This window comes from Rattus rattus, chromosome 6 (assembly GCF_011064425.1).
Source record: "Rattus rattus isolate New Zealand chromosome 6, Rrattus_CSIRO_v1, whole genome shotgun sequence".
NCBI classification, from domain to species: domain Eukaryota; kingdom Metazoa; phylum Chordata; class Mammalia; order Rodentia; family Muridae; genus Rattus; species Rattus rattus.
The window spans coordinates 19,800,119-19,818,169 of NC_046159.1; the positions used below are offsets into that span (position 1 = coordinate 19,800,119).

General features: G+C 50.9%; 1 protein-coding gene across 3 annotated transcripts in view; it reads left to right on the plus strand.

Moving 5' to 3' along the window:
• The window catches only part of Tspan9 (tetraspanin 9), a 180,728-nt gene that overhangs the window by 38,385 nt on the left and 124,292 nt on the right, over positions 1-18,051 (plus strand). For 2 of the 3 annotated variants that reach the window (XM_032905603.1, XM_032905602.1), the window contains exon 2: positions 1,083-1,266. The exons of the other annotated variant lie outside the window; for it this stretch is intronic. The gene's annotated coding sequence lies outside the window, so the exon portion shown is untranslated. The remainder of the gene's footprint in view (positions 1-1,082; positions 1,267-18,051) is intronic. 3 annotated transcript variants of the gene reach the window in all.

Sequence of the window (18,051 nt, forward strand, 5' to 3'; positions counted from 1 at the left end):
GGTAGAGTGCACTCCATAGGACACAGCTAGGAAGCCCACGAACCACCTTCTGATATTTTGGTTTTGTTTTTTTGAGCTGCTTATGACTCCCAGCCTGGAAAGGGCATTTATCTGCACCAGTCCGTGTCAAGTCTATAGATAAGGAAGTTGGGAGGAACCCCCCTTCAGAGACACAATGGTCCTTGTTCTGTCTGAACACACTGTGGCGTCAGGCTGGTGCCCATCTGCTCAGGTATTAGTCTAGGGAAGATGTCTTTTCGGAATTAATGCAGTGTCATCGTTCTGCCCGTTGCCTGTTTTCATGTTCCTTCGCCCTATTTACCAGCTGCCGTCGTCCAGGAGACACCAGCTCTCTGCTCTTAGGAGAGTCTCCAAAATGCAGCTTGTGTTTTGCCTCAGAAGCACAGAGGCAGGAAATGGAGTTGTCTGTTCAGGATGGATGCCTGGGGCTGGTCAGGGGTCTCTAGGGGACAGGCAGGCAGGATGCTGAGTGTCCAAGCAGGGAAGGGCCCTGGGGGCGCCGTGGGGAGATTGAGGTTTCCTGCAGTTGCTGTATTGGCCAGTCCAGCTGTTTCCTGCTGATAGAGCGGTGGACAATGCCACAGTGACTCACCTCTGCTGTCCCTGTGAACAATGGCAGCTTTGCCTGGGAGGGGTGGGGGTCAGCAGGAGAGGGTTGTCATTCTAGTCACCTGCTTGATCCTGCTGGGAGGAGCCTGTGGCACTTGGTACTGTAGACCCCTGGCCTGGGGAGCAGCTTCCCTCTGGTTTGTGCAGCCTGTCCTCACCCTTCTGTGCACAGCTCCCTTGGCGCTCCTGGCTCCACACTGACCAGCTGCCTGCCTGCCAGACTGGCCCTGCTTACCGTCCTCCCTTGCCCCGGGGCTGAAGTTCAGGGTTTGGCACACGCATCCTGGTTGGAGTCCCTGCAGGCATTTGGGGCTGGATAAGTGTCAGAAGAGCGAGACAGCTGTTTGAGTCTTTAATCTCCTCCAGTGGCAGAGGATTAGACAATTTTTTGGTGGTTTTGTTGTATGTTAGGATTTCTTTTAAAGAACTGTCATTTGTTTTGTGTCTTCTAGGTTCTTATCACAGTGGCTAAACACTTCTACGAGCTGTTTGCTCACTAACCTTGCCAGTAACGCCAGAGGGGGGTGGCCTCACTGTCACATCACAGACCAGGACTCTGGAATACCAGAGGGTGTGGAACTGGCCCAAGGTCCCAGATCTTTCTCACTTCAGATTCCTGGGACATGTGACTTGCTGGTAAGGACAGGAATATTAAGAGTTTAAAAGTAGGTGGTGGCCCATCTGCAGTCCAAGCTACTTGGGAGGCTGAGGCAGGTGGATTTCTGCAAGTTTGAGGTGAGCCTAGCTTACATACTGAATTCCAAGACAGCTAGAGCTGTGCAAAGAGACTCTGTCTTCATTCCTGCCTTAAAAAAAAAAAAAATTAAAAGCAGGTGGTGGCTTACCACTTCTTATCTGTAGTCCCAACTACTTGAGAGGCTGAGGTATGTGGTTGTTTGAGCCCAGGAATGTATAGCCATACTGGGCAGCAGAAGACTGTGACTCTGTCCCTTAAAAAAAAATGGGGCTGAAGAGATGGCCCAGTGATTAAATTGTTAAGAATCCCAAATTCCTTGTTTGCTTTTGCACAGAACCTGGGTTTAGCAGGTCCTCACATGGTAGCTCAAAAACAGCCGTCCCTGCAGTTTCAGGGGATCTGCAAACCTCTTTTGATCTCTGTGGGCTTGCATGCGACGCACGTAACATACATACAGGCAAGAAACATTCGTACACGTAGAATTTTTAGAAAAATCAATTAAAAATAGTTTGGGAACTGTTGGTGGAAGAGGAGAAGGCTGACGAGGAGGATGCGGAGGGGAGCAGGGCTGATCTCTGCCTGCACCCCCAGGGTCACACCAGGGTGCACCTAGCAGCTGTACATTAACTGCTGCAGAGGTGGTGTGACGCATAGGAGCGCCCAGAGTAATTCCCAGGCGCATTTCCACCTGCAGAAGGGGAGCAGCTCAGCATCAGGACTGAGCGGGTCTTTCTGGCCTTAGCTGGCGCGTGCCTGTCTAAAGCTGCACCGTGCACAGTTGCTTGTTAGGTCATCGCATTGGTTCGGCAGCCGGCGTCAGGCGTCTTAGAAATGTCCATTCACAGTGCCGCTTGTTGGAATTTACCCCAAAGAAGTTTTATATCTATTCAGTGAGACATCATCTGTAATGGGGGTTGGGGATTTAGCTCAGTGGTCTGCCTAGGGAAGTTTAAGGCCCTGGGTTCGGTCCCCAGCTCAAAAAAAAAAAAAAAAAAAAAAAGAACCAAAAAAAAATTTCTAAGCATACAATAGAAAATGTATGTTTTTACACAGCAAGCAACAGTCAGAAGAAAAAAGTTAGGTGTGAGAACACACATACACACACACACACACACACACATAGACACACACACACACACACACACACACACACACACACACACACACGCTGAATAAGTAAATATAATTAAAAGAAAAAGACATTCTGGTGAGGGTTATCCAGCCAGGAACCTGTGGATAATAATAATGTACCATGTATTTTAAAAATCTATAGGGAAGAATCTTGAATGTTTTCACCACAGAGAGATGGAAAATGCCTGAGAAGCCACACACATTTAACTGGTGCGCACATTATGCAGCGCACACAGCTATTGAAATGTCACGTGATAGCCGGTCAGTATGTACAATCTACATTATTATCTCCCAGCTAATAAAATAATTTAGACTTGGTGTAGTGCCTCAGGCCTGCAATGCTAGCACTCAGGAAGGTAAGACAGGAGGATTTGGAATTTAAGGTTAGCCTAGGCTACAAAGCAGGTTTCAGACTAGCATAGGCTAAGCTATATTAAGAACAAAAAAGGAGGAAATTTAAATATATTTTAGGATGACTTTCAAAGAAATCGTGTCTTCAAACATGACACAGTAACACAGCTCCCAGTGCTATGAAGGCTGAGGCAGAAGGATAGTGAACTCCAGGCTAGCCTGTGCTACATAGGAAGACCCTGTTCCAAAGGAACACTACCACCATTCAAAAAATACTTCTAAAAATCAAGTGAATACTGGGAGAGACAAAGGTGTATGTGCTATAAGTACTGGCCTGTTAGATTTATCTATTTTTATACACACGAGTGTTTTGCCTTCATGTATGTTTGTAGATCATGTGCATGCAATGGCTACAGAGGCCAGAAGAGGGCATCAGATTGGGACCGGAGTTACTGACTTCGGTTAGTCACCATGTGGGTGCTGGCGATCAAACCTGAGTCCTCTGGAGGAGCAGTCAGAGAGTGCTCTTAACCTCTGAACCATCTTTCTAGCCCCAGATGTTACCTTTTATTTTTATTTTTTTGTAAGCAAAGGACAGTGCTAGTGATAGCTAGTGAGTCTTAGTGGTTTTTCTTTTCTTTTATGTCATATACTTCCTGAAGTTTCTCTAGTGAATCTTAGCAGCACAGAAAGGGGAGATGCGTGGAGGTCTGGGAGGGCTACACCCCTGCTGTGTGGAGCTGGCCTGTGAGGCCAGGCCAGGCACTCTGACAGGGTGGCAGACTGAGTTCAGGGAGACCACCCCTGCCTTTCGGCTCGCTTCTTTCTTTTACACAGTCTTCTCTTTGCTTTCCTCCCTTAATTGGATGTAAATGTAAGACTGAGGGATGATTTAAAAAAAATACTGTTTTTATTGGCTGAGTTTCCTGAATGCTGTGACAAGAGAGTCATTTTATATTTCTCACTCTGAAGAAACCCTAATTTAAGCTCCTTTCTACTCACGTGATCACGATTGATTTTTCTCTCAGTAGTTCAGATGGTTTTCGTCAGGGAGAAGACTTTCCTACTCCTGCCTTAAATGGCCTCTGAAAGCCCAATTTTGAAGTGATGGCTTGTTGCCAGGTCCTGTTGGGCAGGACCTGGCTGCCTGGCTCTCCCAGGAGATGGGGAGGGGGAGGGGAGCTTGAAGTTTTGCAGTTTTGTGGCTGCAAGTCAGTTTGAAGGTGACTCTTAAGCGAGCTGAGAACATTAGTGATTCTTACCCCAAATCAGCCTTGCTTGTGCTGGAGAGTGTGGGACCGGACTGGGAATGTCATAGGGACTTAATTAATGGCCTAACACATGACCTCTGGGTAATGCTGACGTTGGTTTATGGCATTGTTCACTCCTAATGGTGCTGGGTAAACCTAAAGCCTTGAGTATGCTAGACAAGCTGGAGTTGCACTCAGTGTGCAAAGAAAGCGGCAACTGCCTGAAGGATCCTGTGTTTCCATCTAGCAGGACGGCTAAGTCAGGAGCGGCTAAGTCAGGAGGATCACGAGAATTCAGGAATCTGAGGCCAGGCTGAGCAGCCTAGTAAGACTCTGTCTCCTAAAGTCAGTGAAGTCAGTTAACCACCTCCAGTAGTTCAGACAGTAGGTTTAGATCAGAGAGACCCAGGCCTCACCATTGTGGTGACAGTGAGTTGCTCTCAGCTTCTTGGAGCCTCACTTCCCTCTCTGTGAAGTGGGAATTGGACTGAAATAAACCCTCATAGGGATGATGCATGGATTAAATGTGCGAGTGCTGACGAATGCTCACCGAGTGAGTAGTATATATTTTACAGGCAATAAATGCTAATACTCATTTTAGAGAAGAGGTCCTCCCCGCTTGCTCTGAGCCAGGCATGTGGTTGAAACCGAAGTCTCAGGGAATCTGCATCCCTGGCCACATTCTCTGCCCCAGTTCAGCCTTTAGGCCCTCTGCCCTCATTCTGGATGCAGGCTGAGCTCACCTAGTTTCTTAGATATTTGAACTCAGCGGGGAATAGCCTTTCAGATCACGCACAGCCTGTTTTCCCATTGCTTTTAAGGTGGCCTTAAGCCCAACACCGACTCTACATTGTCTCACGAAGAATGTCCCAGCCTCCTAAATGACTCCCCCATCCCTCGGGACCACTTTGTTCGGCAGAGCATGAAGCAGATGTAGCATTTAAAGTCAGTCAGGCCAGGGGCACCATATGTATTTGTTTTTAACTGTTATTATGGTAAAATACACATGGCATAAAATGTATCATTTAAGTAAATTGCAAGTTTTGAGTTGAGTGGGCCTGACACACGTTCCCACTGTTGTGACAAAATCCTCAGGCTCCGGGCTATTTCCATCTTCCTGGACCAAAACTGTGTCCATTGAGCAGACACTTGTACCTGCCCTTCTCTTAGTCCCCTTTCCTACACCGAATCTCTAAGTTTGACGATTCTAAATACTTTATACAAATGAACTCTTCTACTGTCTGACCTTTCATGGGTAGATTTTTTTTTCTCACTCAGCATAATGGCTTCAGAGTTCATCCAAGCTGTAGCTTGTTTCATAACACATTCCTTTTTTTTTCCCTGCTAAGGAGTCATATTTCATGGCGTGCCTCTCCCACATCTTGTTTACCCATCATCCATAAGTGGTCATTTGCATTGTTTTTCACCTATTGTCCATTATCTACCCCTACCCCCATTTTAAAATTAAATAACCAATCTTCTCATTCCAAGTCAGCCCAGGGCCCTCCAGTGCATGTGTGTAATTGCTGTGTAATTGAAATGCTGGGCCCACATCCTGAATAAGAACATGGCTGCTCACAGGTGAGTTCCCGAGTGCTGCAGCCATGTGTCTATTTCCTTTAGTGGGCTAGGGGTTACCTTTATTAATTTGTCGCAAACTCCTAAGGGTCTGTTTTAGGAAGTGGTAAAGGGTCTTGGCTAAGGCTGTGGGCTCTGAGATCAGACCACATGGCCTTGCATCCTGATCCCACAACCTATTAGCGGGTCAGTGCGTATGCTACTTAACCCTTGGATGCTCTGATTGTCGATGGGGATCAGGTAACTGCCTTGGTACAGTTTACCAAGTTTAAATGAGATGATGTGTGTGTCACAGCCAGCATAGCATCTGATGCATTAGGAGCCCCTGAATATTAGCTTAAGATAAAATTCAGGAGTTAGTTTGGTTGGTTTTGAGACAGAATTTCATTGTGTGGTCCATGCCCACATGGAGCTTACTATGTAGTTTGGGCTGGCTTTGAGCTCACAATATACCTACTTCGGCCTTTAAAATTTAATATTTAGTCACTGTGTGTGCGTACACACATGTGCTTGTCTTAGGGTGCATGCGGACGTGCCGGTGGGCAACTCTGTAGAGTTGATCTTGTCCTATTACCCCGTGAATCTCGTGGCTAGAACTTGGGTTTTCAGTTTTCATGACAAATGCCTGTATTTATGAAGCCACCTTGCCCGGCCCTGCTTCGGTCCCTCTAGTGCTGGGCCCCAGGTCTGTGTCTCCATGGGAGGGCGAGGCTTCCACAGTTTACTTGAATTTGCCTCTTCCATGCTCATAGCTTCCTTGGGAGTGGCTGAAAGGTCAGGTGAAGGCACCTGCTCCTGGGTTGGCGTTTCTAGGAGGCAGAATAGAGCAACCATGGGAGCTACGCAGAAGCCCTGTTCATTTTGGTCCCCCAGTGCTCCCTCCCTGTCCCTCTGTCTGCTGAACATCATGATGGGTCGGCCTTGAATTTGGCCCTTCCCAAATGTCTTCTCTGCTGTCCCTTTCTTGCACAGGCCACTCCTTGATAGGATGAACTTGGCACTTGGGGGAGGCATTTGGAAGCCATCTGCAATTCCTTCAGAGCAGCGCTTTGGAGTGGCGAGAGGGTGATTTCCCTGATGCTTCTGCTTCCCTGGGTCACTCAAAGCTCCATGAACCATGCACCCAGTGATCAATCTTGTTTCAGCTTGGGAACCTGAGCCCTCTGCCCAGCAGAGTGGGTATATCCAGCTGAGATTGGCAATATTCGAGGCAGACGGTGATCTCTCCCTAAAGCTGGTAGAGCTGGTGAGAACAGAAGCTTCTCTGTTTTAGTTTCTATTTGACTAAAATCCCCAAATATTTATTATCTCTTCTCATCCTTCCCTGCTGCTGTCAGCTTCTAGCTCCCACTTCCTGGCTGTGCTGAGGCCAGGGGCTGTCTGTATTGCTCAAGCTCCAGTGATTTGTTCTGGGAGATTCTCTGGGTGTGGCTGAAGCTGAGGGAAGGAACCAGGAAGGGTAGGGTAGGGTTGGAATATGCGTGGCAGGACCTTTCAACCTGGTTGCAAAGTAGACACTTCAGTGTGTGACCTTAAGCAGGCTTCTTAACCTCTGCGTCCACACCCTGGCTGGTAGGATGGGGTTAATAATAACTTGCCCTGTGGAGATGTGAGGAGGCACCAAGGGAATCTGTAAAGTGCTTAGCATAGCGTCTGGCACACTGAGGATGCGCTAAAAATGCAAGCTCCTTCTATTTTTATTGGTGAGTTTTATTTCTGCTGTTTCCAGCCTTCCTTCTTACACCTTCTCTCCTGATAACCGCGATGCTGTTAGCATCCCAGTGTCCTTGAACTCCGGCCCCTGTCCCCCATTAAAACCACTCCTAGAACAGGGTCTCAAACAGTAGGCATGCCAGATTTCAGGGGTCAGACCGTCAAGGTCACTGGGATATTGGTCCTTGATGTGTGGCATCCTCTCCTGATCTTGCTTCCCTGCTCGCTCTGCCCACATTCTGTATACCTGCTGAAGTCCAGTCTTTGTAATTGCTCTCTACCTTGGGGAAGGAAAGGAACTGAAGGTGTTTGGAGCCCGGTCTTGTGCCAGGAGCTTTTGGGTACACTCGTTATTTCATTTATTAACCCCCCCCCCAAAACAGTCAAGGCCCATGGCATGACTTGGGTTTCTTCAGAGCAAGAAATGGAGGCGCTCCAATAGCAAGTAACAGGGTCACATGCAGATCTCAGTGCAGGACTTGGCTAAGCCTGTGCTGTCCCCACCTCCCACTGCCATTGGCGGTGACTGAGAGGGAGAGGGGACTGCCTAGCATGCAAACCAGCATTTCAGCTGTGTCCTGGATGTTGGGGACACAGTGGGTGCTTTAGCTTTGTTACCCGAAGCTGCACACACTAGCTGCACCTCTCTCCTGGGGCTGTTGTGTGTCTTCCAGGAGGAAACACTGATTCGGTAAACTTAGCAAAGCACATGCCAAATGTGCGTGAACGCCAGCCAGGCTGGATGCTGCACAGGAAGTTTGGCTTCTCTGAATCTGACTTCTCACCCTCTGAGCAGGGCTGGCAAGCCTCACCACTGTGTGATAACAGGGGTCTCTGCCTAGGATCTCCCGAGTTTTAGATGTTTGTTCATTCTTAACGCGGCAAAGGGCATATCACATAGACTGGGCCCGCGTGACCGTTTCAGGGCTTTTTGTTGTTGATATTTGTTCCTTTAGTTTTTGAGATAGGGTCTCCAATACCCCAGGCTGGCATCTAACTTGCTGTGCAGCCAAGGATGATCTGCCTCCCAAATGTTGGATCACATGCCTGTGCCACTACTCTCTGATCTCACTGTGACCCTTTTGAAGAAGGATGCAGTTCAGTCCTTAGCTCGTTCACTGGGTTATGAAATGATCCTACTACCTTGTTCAACTTTTGCATCAGCCTGTAGTTCTTAGCTATTAGTCAGTCCTCCCTCTCTAAACTGCAGCCCTCCCTCCCCTAAACTGCAGTCCTCCCTCCCTAAACTGCAGTCCTCCCTCCCTAAACCAAAGTCCTCCTTCCCCTAAACCACAGTCCTTCCCCTCTAAACTCCAGTCCTCCCTCCCTAAACCGCAGTCCTCCCTCCCCTAAACCGCAGTCCTCCCTCCCCTAAACTGCTGGCACCACCTACCTGCTTTCTACTGCTGATTCTGTAGCACAATACGGTGTGTGGTCCCTTGTGTCCAGCTTACTTCGTTTAGATAACTTCCAGGTCTGACCAGATAGGAGAGTGTAGGTATGCTTTGTTCTTTTATGGCTGAGTAATATTCCTTCATATGCATGTACAGCATTGTGTTGATAGATTCATCTGTCAACAGGCATCTGGGTTATTTTCCTTCCTGATGCTTGTAAGGAAAGCGGTTGTGCACATTCCTGTTCGAGTGTTCATGTGGGCACTTGACTTTGATTCGGCGGGGTTACGTACCCAGATGGGGAAAGGGATGGATCATATAGAAACTCTGTGTTCTGCACAGCAAGAGGTAGGCAGACCGTTTGCACAGAGGCTGGGTCACCCTGGTTCCCACCAGCAGTGTGGGAGGGTTCCAGCTTCTCCACATCCCTGCCAGCACTTGTTACTGTCCCTTTCCTCCTTTCTCTTTTCTATTAAGGCGGTCCTAGGTGTGAGGCAGCCTTTCACTGTGGCTGATTCTATTTCCCCGATGACTAATGACTCCGAGCAGTCTCCTGTGGATTTAGTATTCTTGTTTTCTCTTGACCCAGTTCTGTGTCCCTTCCCCAGTCCACTCACACCTCTCCAGACTAGCTCCCAGCTCCTGGGCGGGTCTCCGGCGAGCCTAGGCAGGCAGCCCGGAGTTGGGCATTCCACTTTTGGCCCCTGGGAATGTTCCTTTGTCCCTTTCTGGTTCCTCCAGCTGGGGGCTGGTCCTCTGCTGCCACCTCAGCCACTCCTCCTCCTCGCCCCCCTCCTCCTCTTCTTCCTCCTCCTCCTTCTCCTTCCCCTCCTTCTCTTCTTCCTCTTTCTCTTCCTCCTTTTCTTCCTCCTCTTCCTCCTCTTCCTTTTCTTCCTCCTCCTCCGTCTTCACCTTCTTTGTCATCTTTTCTTCTTCCCGTTGGCTGTAGGCTCTTAGCCTTGTCCTGTTGGGTGGTTATTCCTCCCACTAAGGTTCTGATGAGGACCCTGGCTACTGGCACAGGGTGCCTTTTCCTCACCTTCAGGGCAGAGACAGATCCATTCAGTTATTGCTGGCTCCAGCCTGAATGCCCCTGTCCCCTATAGGATTGTCCTGAGAGGCCCAGGAAGAGCCACACTTCCAGAGCCAGCAGCTGTTTCCTCTGAGCTCCCCAAACCACCTCGCAGTTCTCTCCCCTATCATTCTATGTACAGTGGTGTCCCCATACACCACAGGTTTATGGTTTCAGGCCTATTTTTGACCACAGAATCAAAGCTCCCCATGAAGGAATCCTAGGCAGGGATAAGCAGGTGGAAGAAGTATTTTGGGGCTCTGAGGGTTTATTCAGAAGCCCCTTCACCATCTGAGAATGACAGACTTCCCACCATGGTCCCTTCTGCTGAGGTCTGTCCCCACCCCCCTTCTCCAGACCTAGCTGCCTCAACAGGCACCTTCCACCTGGGTAGGGCTGAGGCAGTGACACCAGGTATACTCAGTTTACTTAAACAGTGACGTGGCTGTTACATGAAAATTTCCTTGCTGTGAAAGATATGATAGCACCCAGGCAAGATGTGAGAGCCTCTGTTCCCTGTGAGGCTTCCAATCATGGTGCCCGTCTGTGGGAGATCACACGTGCAGCTTGGTGTGGATTGAGGATTCGTCCAGATCTTCGGCTCTCATCTCAATTTCAAAAAAGCCATTTGAGAGTACTCGGTGGGGGGGCAGTGTGAAAATAACTTTCTGGAGAGGAGAGAAGAGAGGAGAGGAGAGGGGAGGGGAGGAGAGGGGACAGGAGGGGAGGGGAAGAGATGAGAGGAGGCAGAACTGAAGGCCACCTGCTGAGTATCTACTGTGATGGAAGGGTGGCACTGTCTAGCCACCCTGGTCAGTTCCTGACAGGACACTCACTGACCCTGCAGTATAGAAGTGTCCTGGGTCTTGGTTCCTTAGCTACCAATGGTATTAACTCTGCCATTGTGAGAGGTGATCCTTGGAGCAGCTCCCAGAGGGTGTCACATGAGGTTGGCCACCCTGACCTTGTTGGAGGTGAAGCTCCAGGCAAGTGCCTTCCTTCTTGTGCGAGCCAGTATTGACCTTGAGTCTCCATCCCCCATGCTGTGGCTAAAACAGAGCTAAACAAGTCACAATGTTAAAAATAGCCTCACCCCTCACTTACATGTACAGCTTGCTACTTGCAGAGTGAATGCGTGATGGATTCGCACTGTCTTCCCAGTTACCCAAATACCAAGTTGCCAGTTACTGACATCTTAGTATAAGTTAATCTTGTAGATATTTTGCCCTCAAAAGGACCCATGTAATGATCCTTTGTTGTACAAGTGGGGGCATGTTAAGGTTTTAGGGGGAAGGAACTTGCCAGGCATTTGACACAGACATTTAGGGCTCAACCAGGTCAGATCAGATTATGTCTGTCTTGCCACTTGGATGGGCCAGGCAGCCTAAGGTTCTTGAGGGCCTAGTCTCTCTCAGGATAGCTGCTTTAGAGTGGAAGGTTGCTCAGCTTTCAAGGCCCACAGGCAAGCTGGCAGAGAGATGGCCTCCTATAAGACAAGGAAGGAGGCCTTGGGACAGTGACAGCTAGCTCTTTTGAGCTCCCAGTCTTCCAAGGTGAGGAGTATGGATATCTGAGGTCTAGGCCACACTCTGAGGCCAGCTGCCTATCAGGAAGGCGGCCACTAGTGAAGATGAAGTAGAAAAGATGGATGGGTGAACCAGTGACTAGGGCCCGGGATGGAAGAATGAGAGAGGTGATGTGCAGTGCGGAAGAGACAGCCATGCTGGCACAGATGGGGAGGGAGGGGCTGCATGAGGACAAGTGTGCAGCCTGGGGTTTGCCTGGCTGGGGCGAGTGACAGGAAGAGCAGCTGCAAGGCACCGGAGGAGGAGAGGAGGAAAGGCCACCCAGGACAGTAGCCATGGTCAGGACTGACATCTTGTTTTGCTGCCGATTCAGGCCACATCGCCATGCCGGCCTTTCTGCCCTTTCTCCTAAGCCCTTGGATGGACAGCCAGCACATCTTTAGTTTTGTGCGGGTGTTGTGACATTTTTATCTGGCACCCAGGACTCCTGCCTGGGTTCTACTTCACCTGGTCTCAGTCCAGGCATGGTGGGGAGGGGGATATGGTCCCAGAGACTTCTTGGTGGCCTTGCTCTGTGCCTGCTCTTCCAGCTGCTGGCCACTAGATGGTAGCAGGAAACCTGTTGGTTTCCCACGGCAGGTTGTTTTATCCAATCTGGCTCTTCTGGCCTTGTGCCCCTCTGCCTCAGTCTCAAATCGCTCATGTCACGGGTTTATGGATGGCTCTGAGGCCAGCAGTCTACTTTGGAGAAGTGGCCGTCTCAGGGCATAGTCCCAGGTTTGGAAGCGGCCTTTCAGCACCCTACTTGTGACCAAACCCTTTGAAAGGAGCTCCTGCTGTAGACTAGAGTACTTACCAGCCGTGATTCTAGGGCTGTATGGGGGCCAGAAGCAGAGAACAGGGCTCTGAGGAAGTTGAAACTGCCTCCTCCCCACACACACCTCAGCTTGGTGGCTTGTGTGAATGGTGGATGGTGCTGGTCATGGAGGGAGGGGCTAGCCTGGGGAGGGGCTAGCCTGAGGAGAGCAGCAGTAAAGGTCAAGGCTTTCCAGCAGCAGGGGGCACACAGCAATAGCAAACTCCCTGGAAGCTCAGCTTAAGTCCACAAGTGGACGGAGTCTGCCGATTTCACGGAGTATCTACTCCCAGCAGCCCCTGGGTGCAGGACTCTGTCAATGGCTGTGCAGGGTAGTCCCATGGGGTGCCAAGCCACGCCCCATTTCAGGTTCAGCCTTTAGTGCTCTGGGTGTTGTTTCTGGGACTGCAGTTTTTTTCTGGCCTCAGGGCTCATGTCTTTCCTACAGTTTGTGTCAAGGACTGGGCTGCCCTTTTGAGACTCATGCCGGGCACTAGAGGCTCAGAGAGGTCAAGGGCATGTTCAGCATTTCCAAGATAAAATGCTGAACTGGCCATTGATCCAGAGGCTGGGGCATTTTTTATTCTTCCTGTGATGATCAGCTTTGCACGTGGCAAGGTTAGTGGGTGAAAGAGAAACTCTCACCAGGATACCAGAAATGGGGAGACAATCTGTCACTACCCCCACCTACCACCTCTAAGTACCCTACTAGTCTGTACCCCAAACTGTAGGCAGGGATGGGTTCCCTAGTTGCTCTTTGGAGCTACCAGGTGGCCCCAGCTGCCAGAGCTTTCTATTGGTTAGTGATGCTACGTAGGCATCCGTTAGGGGAAGATAGTGTATGGTGGAGTGCCTTACAGCTCTAACTGACCTATAGAGCTGGTGGTGCTGCCCAGGCCCATCTGTGGCAGCGACTCTCTCTGGGACCCCTTCCCAGGTGGCCTCCCCATGTGACACTGTCCATGCTGGCAGCATAGACTGTGACTCTTCATGTCAGTGCCCTCTGTGAGCTGGGTATTTCTGAGGTCCCAGGCTGGGGTGCTAGGTCCTTGTGTAGGCATTCGAACTTTATCAGAGGTCCTCCGCCTGTGTGAAGGGCTCAATAGGAAGTTCCTTGTACACTTCTATCCTAACCACAATGTTTTTCCTCAGAGCCTGAGTCAGGTCCTGACCTCCTGATATCCTGAGTCCCAGGCCCCTCTCTCTGCTTCTTGGCTCTGTCTGCAGCCAGCTTTGTCACAGAGACCCCTGCTCTGCCTTCCACAGGCCTTGCTTCAGGGTCTGTGTCTGCCCCAGGCCTACCTGCATATGGGCTCAGTGGAGTGCCCGCTACGTGCTGTCGTTTCAAAGGCTTCTGCTTCCCTCGCCCCCTCCCTCCCAGCCAGCTTGGCTGTGTCAGGCCTCCTTCCAAGGCTCCAACATCCTGCTTGGCTTGAGTCCCCCAACTCCAGCTGCAGCTTCCCTGTTGTGCTTCTGGCACAAGGCATGCTGGGGTGTGTGTGTATGGGGGGGTTCCTTCCCCTTGGCCTCTCTTCTCCCTATTACATCAGCTTATAGCCAAATACCCCTGGGGTCTGCTAAGGGAGGGTTTTTCATTAATTTTTTTTCCAATGGAAATAATTCCACCACTTGTCAGAGGGATTTTTGCATGCATCTCTTTAGGGGGGTTGACTTTCTCCCCCCTTTCTTTCCCAGCCTCTGAGATGCTCTTGAAGTGGGCAGCTTTGTTTCCTTAGCCAGACTGTGCTAGCCTGGGCTGGTGAGGAGGGTAGTTTGAGGTCTCTGAGCCCAACATTAGGTATCTGGGTCCTGACTGTCCTGCTCACTGGCTGTGTGACTTTCATGATCACCCTCACCCTCTCTGGGCCTGGGCCTCCCGGTCCTTCATTTGCCCTGTGTTGGTGGTGAGAGGTTCTCTGGTTCTCTGGCTTCTGGCTTTGATATTGTGATTGTATCAGATTGGCCCTTGTTCCGGGGTCTGGTGCTGCAAGAGGCCCCGGAGGTGTGCACACTTGTGATGGATCACGGATAGACGTCCTCAGTGCTCAGGAAGCAGTGGAGTCTAGGGCCTGGCCAAGAATGAGCAGGTCTCTGGCTGGTTCCTCCTGGCCATGTCAGGGATCCCTGAAAGGGAAGAAGCCCTCTAACTCTGTTGTAGCCAGCGTAGCTCCTCCTGGCCTCTCCCCTCTGTTCCTTCTCTTTGCCTGCCTTCCCTCTACCCTGCTCCCCATGCCCTGCCCTGGTTGATGGCTTTGAGTCACCAGCCCTGCGTAGGTCCTGGTTACTGCCCTGTCCTTCTACTCTTCTCTGCTCTCACCCAGCTCTCAGCTCAGAACCAGGCCTGGCTGCTGGTGACCTGAGAAGGGAGCCCCTCCAGGCACTTAGGCACAGCGGTTAGCCCTCCCCCTCCCACCCAGGGCCCACATCTGGCCAAGGGCTCAGTTTTCCCAGCTGTAAATTGCCTCCCACTGCCCCTTGGCATCTTCTCAGGTTTCAACTTCATGGTCCTTTTTCTTTTTGTGGGGGTGGGGGAGTGTCTAGGGAAGTAAGACTCAGCGCACTCTTCCCTCCTGCTACAGGGCTGAGGTTGAGGAGAGAAGTCTTCACCCAGGTGTGGGGTGAACTGAGTTAGATTCCTCTTTCCCAAGCACTCCCCCAAGAGGTCAGCCGTACTGTATGGCATCTCTAAATGGTGGCAGGAGGGTCTTCTGTTCTCTCCAGCCTGGCTCTTGGCTTGGGGTGACTTGGAGATGCTGGCAGTTTCTCCACCTGTTTCCCCCCTGCTGCTTCTTGGCATACTGCTTAACCTGATGTCTAGCCATAGGGATCCTCTCAACTCCCTGAACCCTTCAGGTGGCTTTTCTCCCCCTCACAACTGATGACTCTCTGGCTCCTGCAGGTGGCCCGTGGGGCTCAGGTCATGACCTGATGATGACCTGATGTCTCTGCTGATGCCAGCTGGTTGGCTGGACCAGGCCCTTGGTGCAGACCTTACCCTTGCATTGCCACCGCTCTTGATTCTCCCTTCATGGGGAAAGTCTGCTTATTTGGACCACAGAAGGGTAGACATCCGGAACAGCCACCAGCACTGCCTGGGAATAGATGTCACAAAGTGGCCATGGCCGTGCCCTGGCAGGGGTGATGGCTGTGATACTGCAGGTTGATGTTTTCTGGGGCAGCTCTGGATTAGCCTTGGTTTTAGGTATCTGGCATGAAGGGAACTCTCTGGGGATGCTTTTGAAAATAGAGGCCTTGTCTTGTGGAGCAGGATACAGGGCAGTGAGGGTGTGGTAAGAAGTGTGTTCATCCTAGGCTTCGGGGCTATGGGCCAACCCAGGGGAAAAAGCCTGCCTCTTGCCCAGGTTGTCTAAGAAAGTGCTGCCCCTGGCATTCCTCAAACAATCCCTGAAAGTAGGCAGGGCTTCTGGGGAGATCATGCTGGACTTTAGACCTGGTATAGACACAGAGGAGATTGGGGGAGCTTCCCAGTGAAGGGCCAGAGTCAGTTTTGGACCATTTGCAGGTGTGTGTGTGTGTGTGTGTGTGTGTGTGTGTGTGTGTGTGTGTGTGTGTGTGTGTGTAGTGTGTAGGTGTGTGTGTGTGTGTGTGTATAGTGTGTAGGTGTGTGTGTGTCTGTGTGTGTCTGTGTGTGTGTAGAAGGTATGTAGGTGTGTGTGTGTCTGTGTAAAGGTATGTAGGTGTATGTGTGTGTGTAGAAGGTATGTAGGTGTGTGTGTCTCTCTCTCTCTGTGTGTGTGTGTGTGTGTGTGTGTGTGTGTAGAAGGTAACTGGCTTATGAATGAGAAAGGTATTCTGGAACTTATGGTGTGAGACCCCATGGAGCTTTTGGGGTGAGATGGAGGAGGACCTAGAGCAAGTCTTTATCCCTGCTAGTGGATATATGTTTTTGGGGTTCCATGTGGGGTTCCATGTGGGGTTTGGGGTTCCAAGGATATGCTGGGGCCCTGGCAAAGGACAGGAAAGAGTGGCCAAGTGTTGCGGACAGTGGGAATGTAGAACTTGTAATCGGATGTCAAACAGAAAGAACCAGGGATTTTATTTGGAAGGCTTGGGAAGTGGGGTGTGTGGAGTAAAGGCCTGGTGCTGTGAAGGCTGGGGTAGGCCAGTCGGAAGTGACAGGATGCATGGATGTGGTAGGTTAATGGAGGGCAAAGGGAAACATGGGAACCTGCACCAGAGGCCCACAGGGCACCATGGGACTCAATGGGACATTTACCCAGGGTCTTTGGGGTCCTGACTGGAGGGGTGGGCTGAATTTTGTGTTATCCAAGGTGATCCATGCTTTTGAACATTCTGCCAGCTCTCAAATATCCCATCATGAAAGCATTTAAAAATAGACAAACAACCCCCCCCTCCTGCTCACTTAAAACTAGCTTCTCAGTGCCTAGACCCAGGCCCTCTGAGCCATGGGTACACACTGCCCTCATCTGAATGCCAGTCCGCCCTCCTCTTAGCACAATTTCAGTGGCTTTTCCAGCTGGTCCCCTTCACTTTCGGCATTGCAGTGATGGATGCTCTGCTCACCTCTGCTTTCCGGATGCTGCACGTCTTGGTGCCACTCCCTTCTCCCTGCCCCCTCTTCTGCTCTGCTTAGGTCCACTCATCTTCCCAGGACTTCCAGGAGCCCTTTGTCTCTGAGGAAGTCTGGTGCCCATCACCTATGGCCGCTCAGAGTTTCTGTTGCTTCTGCTGCCCATTGACCCTGGCCCTCATTCACTCTGGCTTTCATGATGGCGGTGTGAGCCAGCCCCTGTGTTTTGAGCAGAGGCCGGCCTGTGGGATTTGGCCTGGTGCGTGAGTGCTTACGCATCCCAGGGCTAGTAGTCTGGACACATCCTCTGGATCAGATCTCCCATTCGCAGCTCCAGCCTGGCTCCACTGTGCCCTGTGGCCTCTCTTCCTTTCTGTGGGAGCCGTGCCTCACTTGCTGAAGCCACTGCTTTGAATACGCAGCTGCCTAAGGCTGATACACAGTGGGTCACCCTGCTCAGAAGGGAACCTGTGACAGCCACTAGTAGAGCTCATGGCTTCTCCCCTTGTCTACCTGGCTAGCGGGTGAATAACAGGGTTTGGTGCTCAAGGCATTCCTGTAGGGCAGCTCCCAGGATTCCTTCTGACATACACGTCTTTGAATTGAGGCAACTACACAGAGATGAGGCCCGTCCAGTCTCACCAGAGCCTGAGAGCCATCATCTGCCTGCTGCTGCTGAGCTGGGGCAGCCCTGGCTGCAGGGGCCCAGCCCTGCCTGTAGGGGCTTAGCCCTGGCTGCAGAGTCCAGCCCTGACTGCTTCTATACTCCCCTTTGCCCTGACTATTCTTTAATACCATAGCACACTACACCACAGGTTCCACCCCTGGTGTGGTAGTTCTCTGCCGCAGGCGGGCTCCAGCCCTGCTTTCCTGGAACTCAGTAGGGTTCAGTCTGCTTCCCCGGGTGCAAGCCACACCCTCCGGCCTTCTTCCCCCTCCCTTTCCTGAGGGGGCACAAAGCTGTTCCCAGGCTGGCCCTAGCCGTAGGAAAGGGGTTGCAGGATGAAAGGTGATATATAAATGTAAGGCGATGATTATTTATTTGACAGGGACAGCTGCCTGTGGTGAAAAATGTAATCTAGTAATCCTTGTGTGAAAATCAGCTCTGTGGCTCAGCAGGCTGCCCAAAACAGCAGAAAGACCATTTTTTCTCTCCCCACTTCCTTACCCCCACCCCGTCACCACCAACCATGCTCACTTCCAAAGTTCCCAAGCTCTTGTAGCCTGGTAGCACGTCTGCCGATGCATGTAGCATGCGTATGTATACATACATCATGCATCCTGTGCACATGTATTGCATA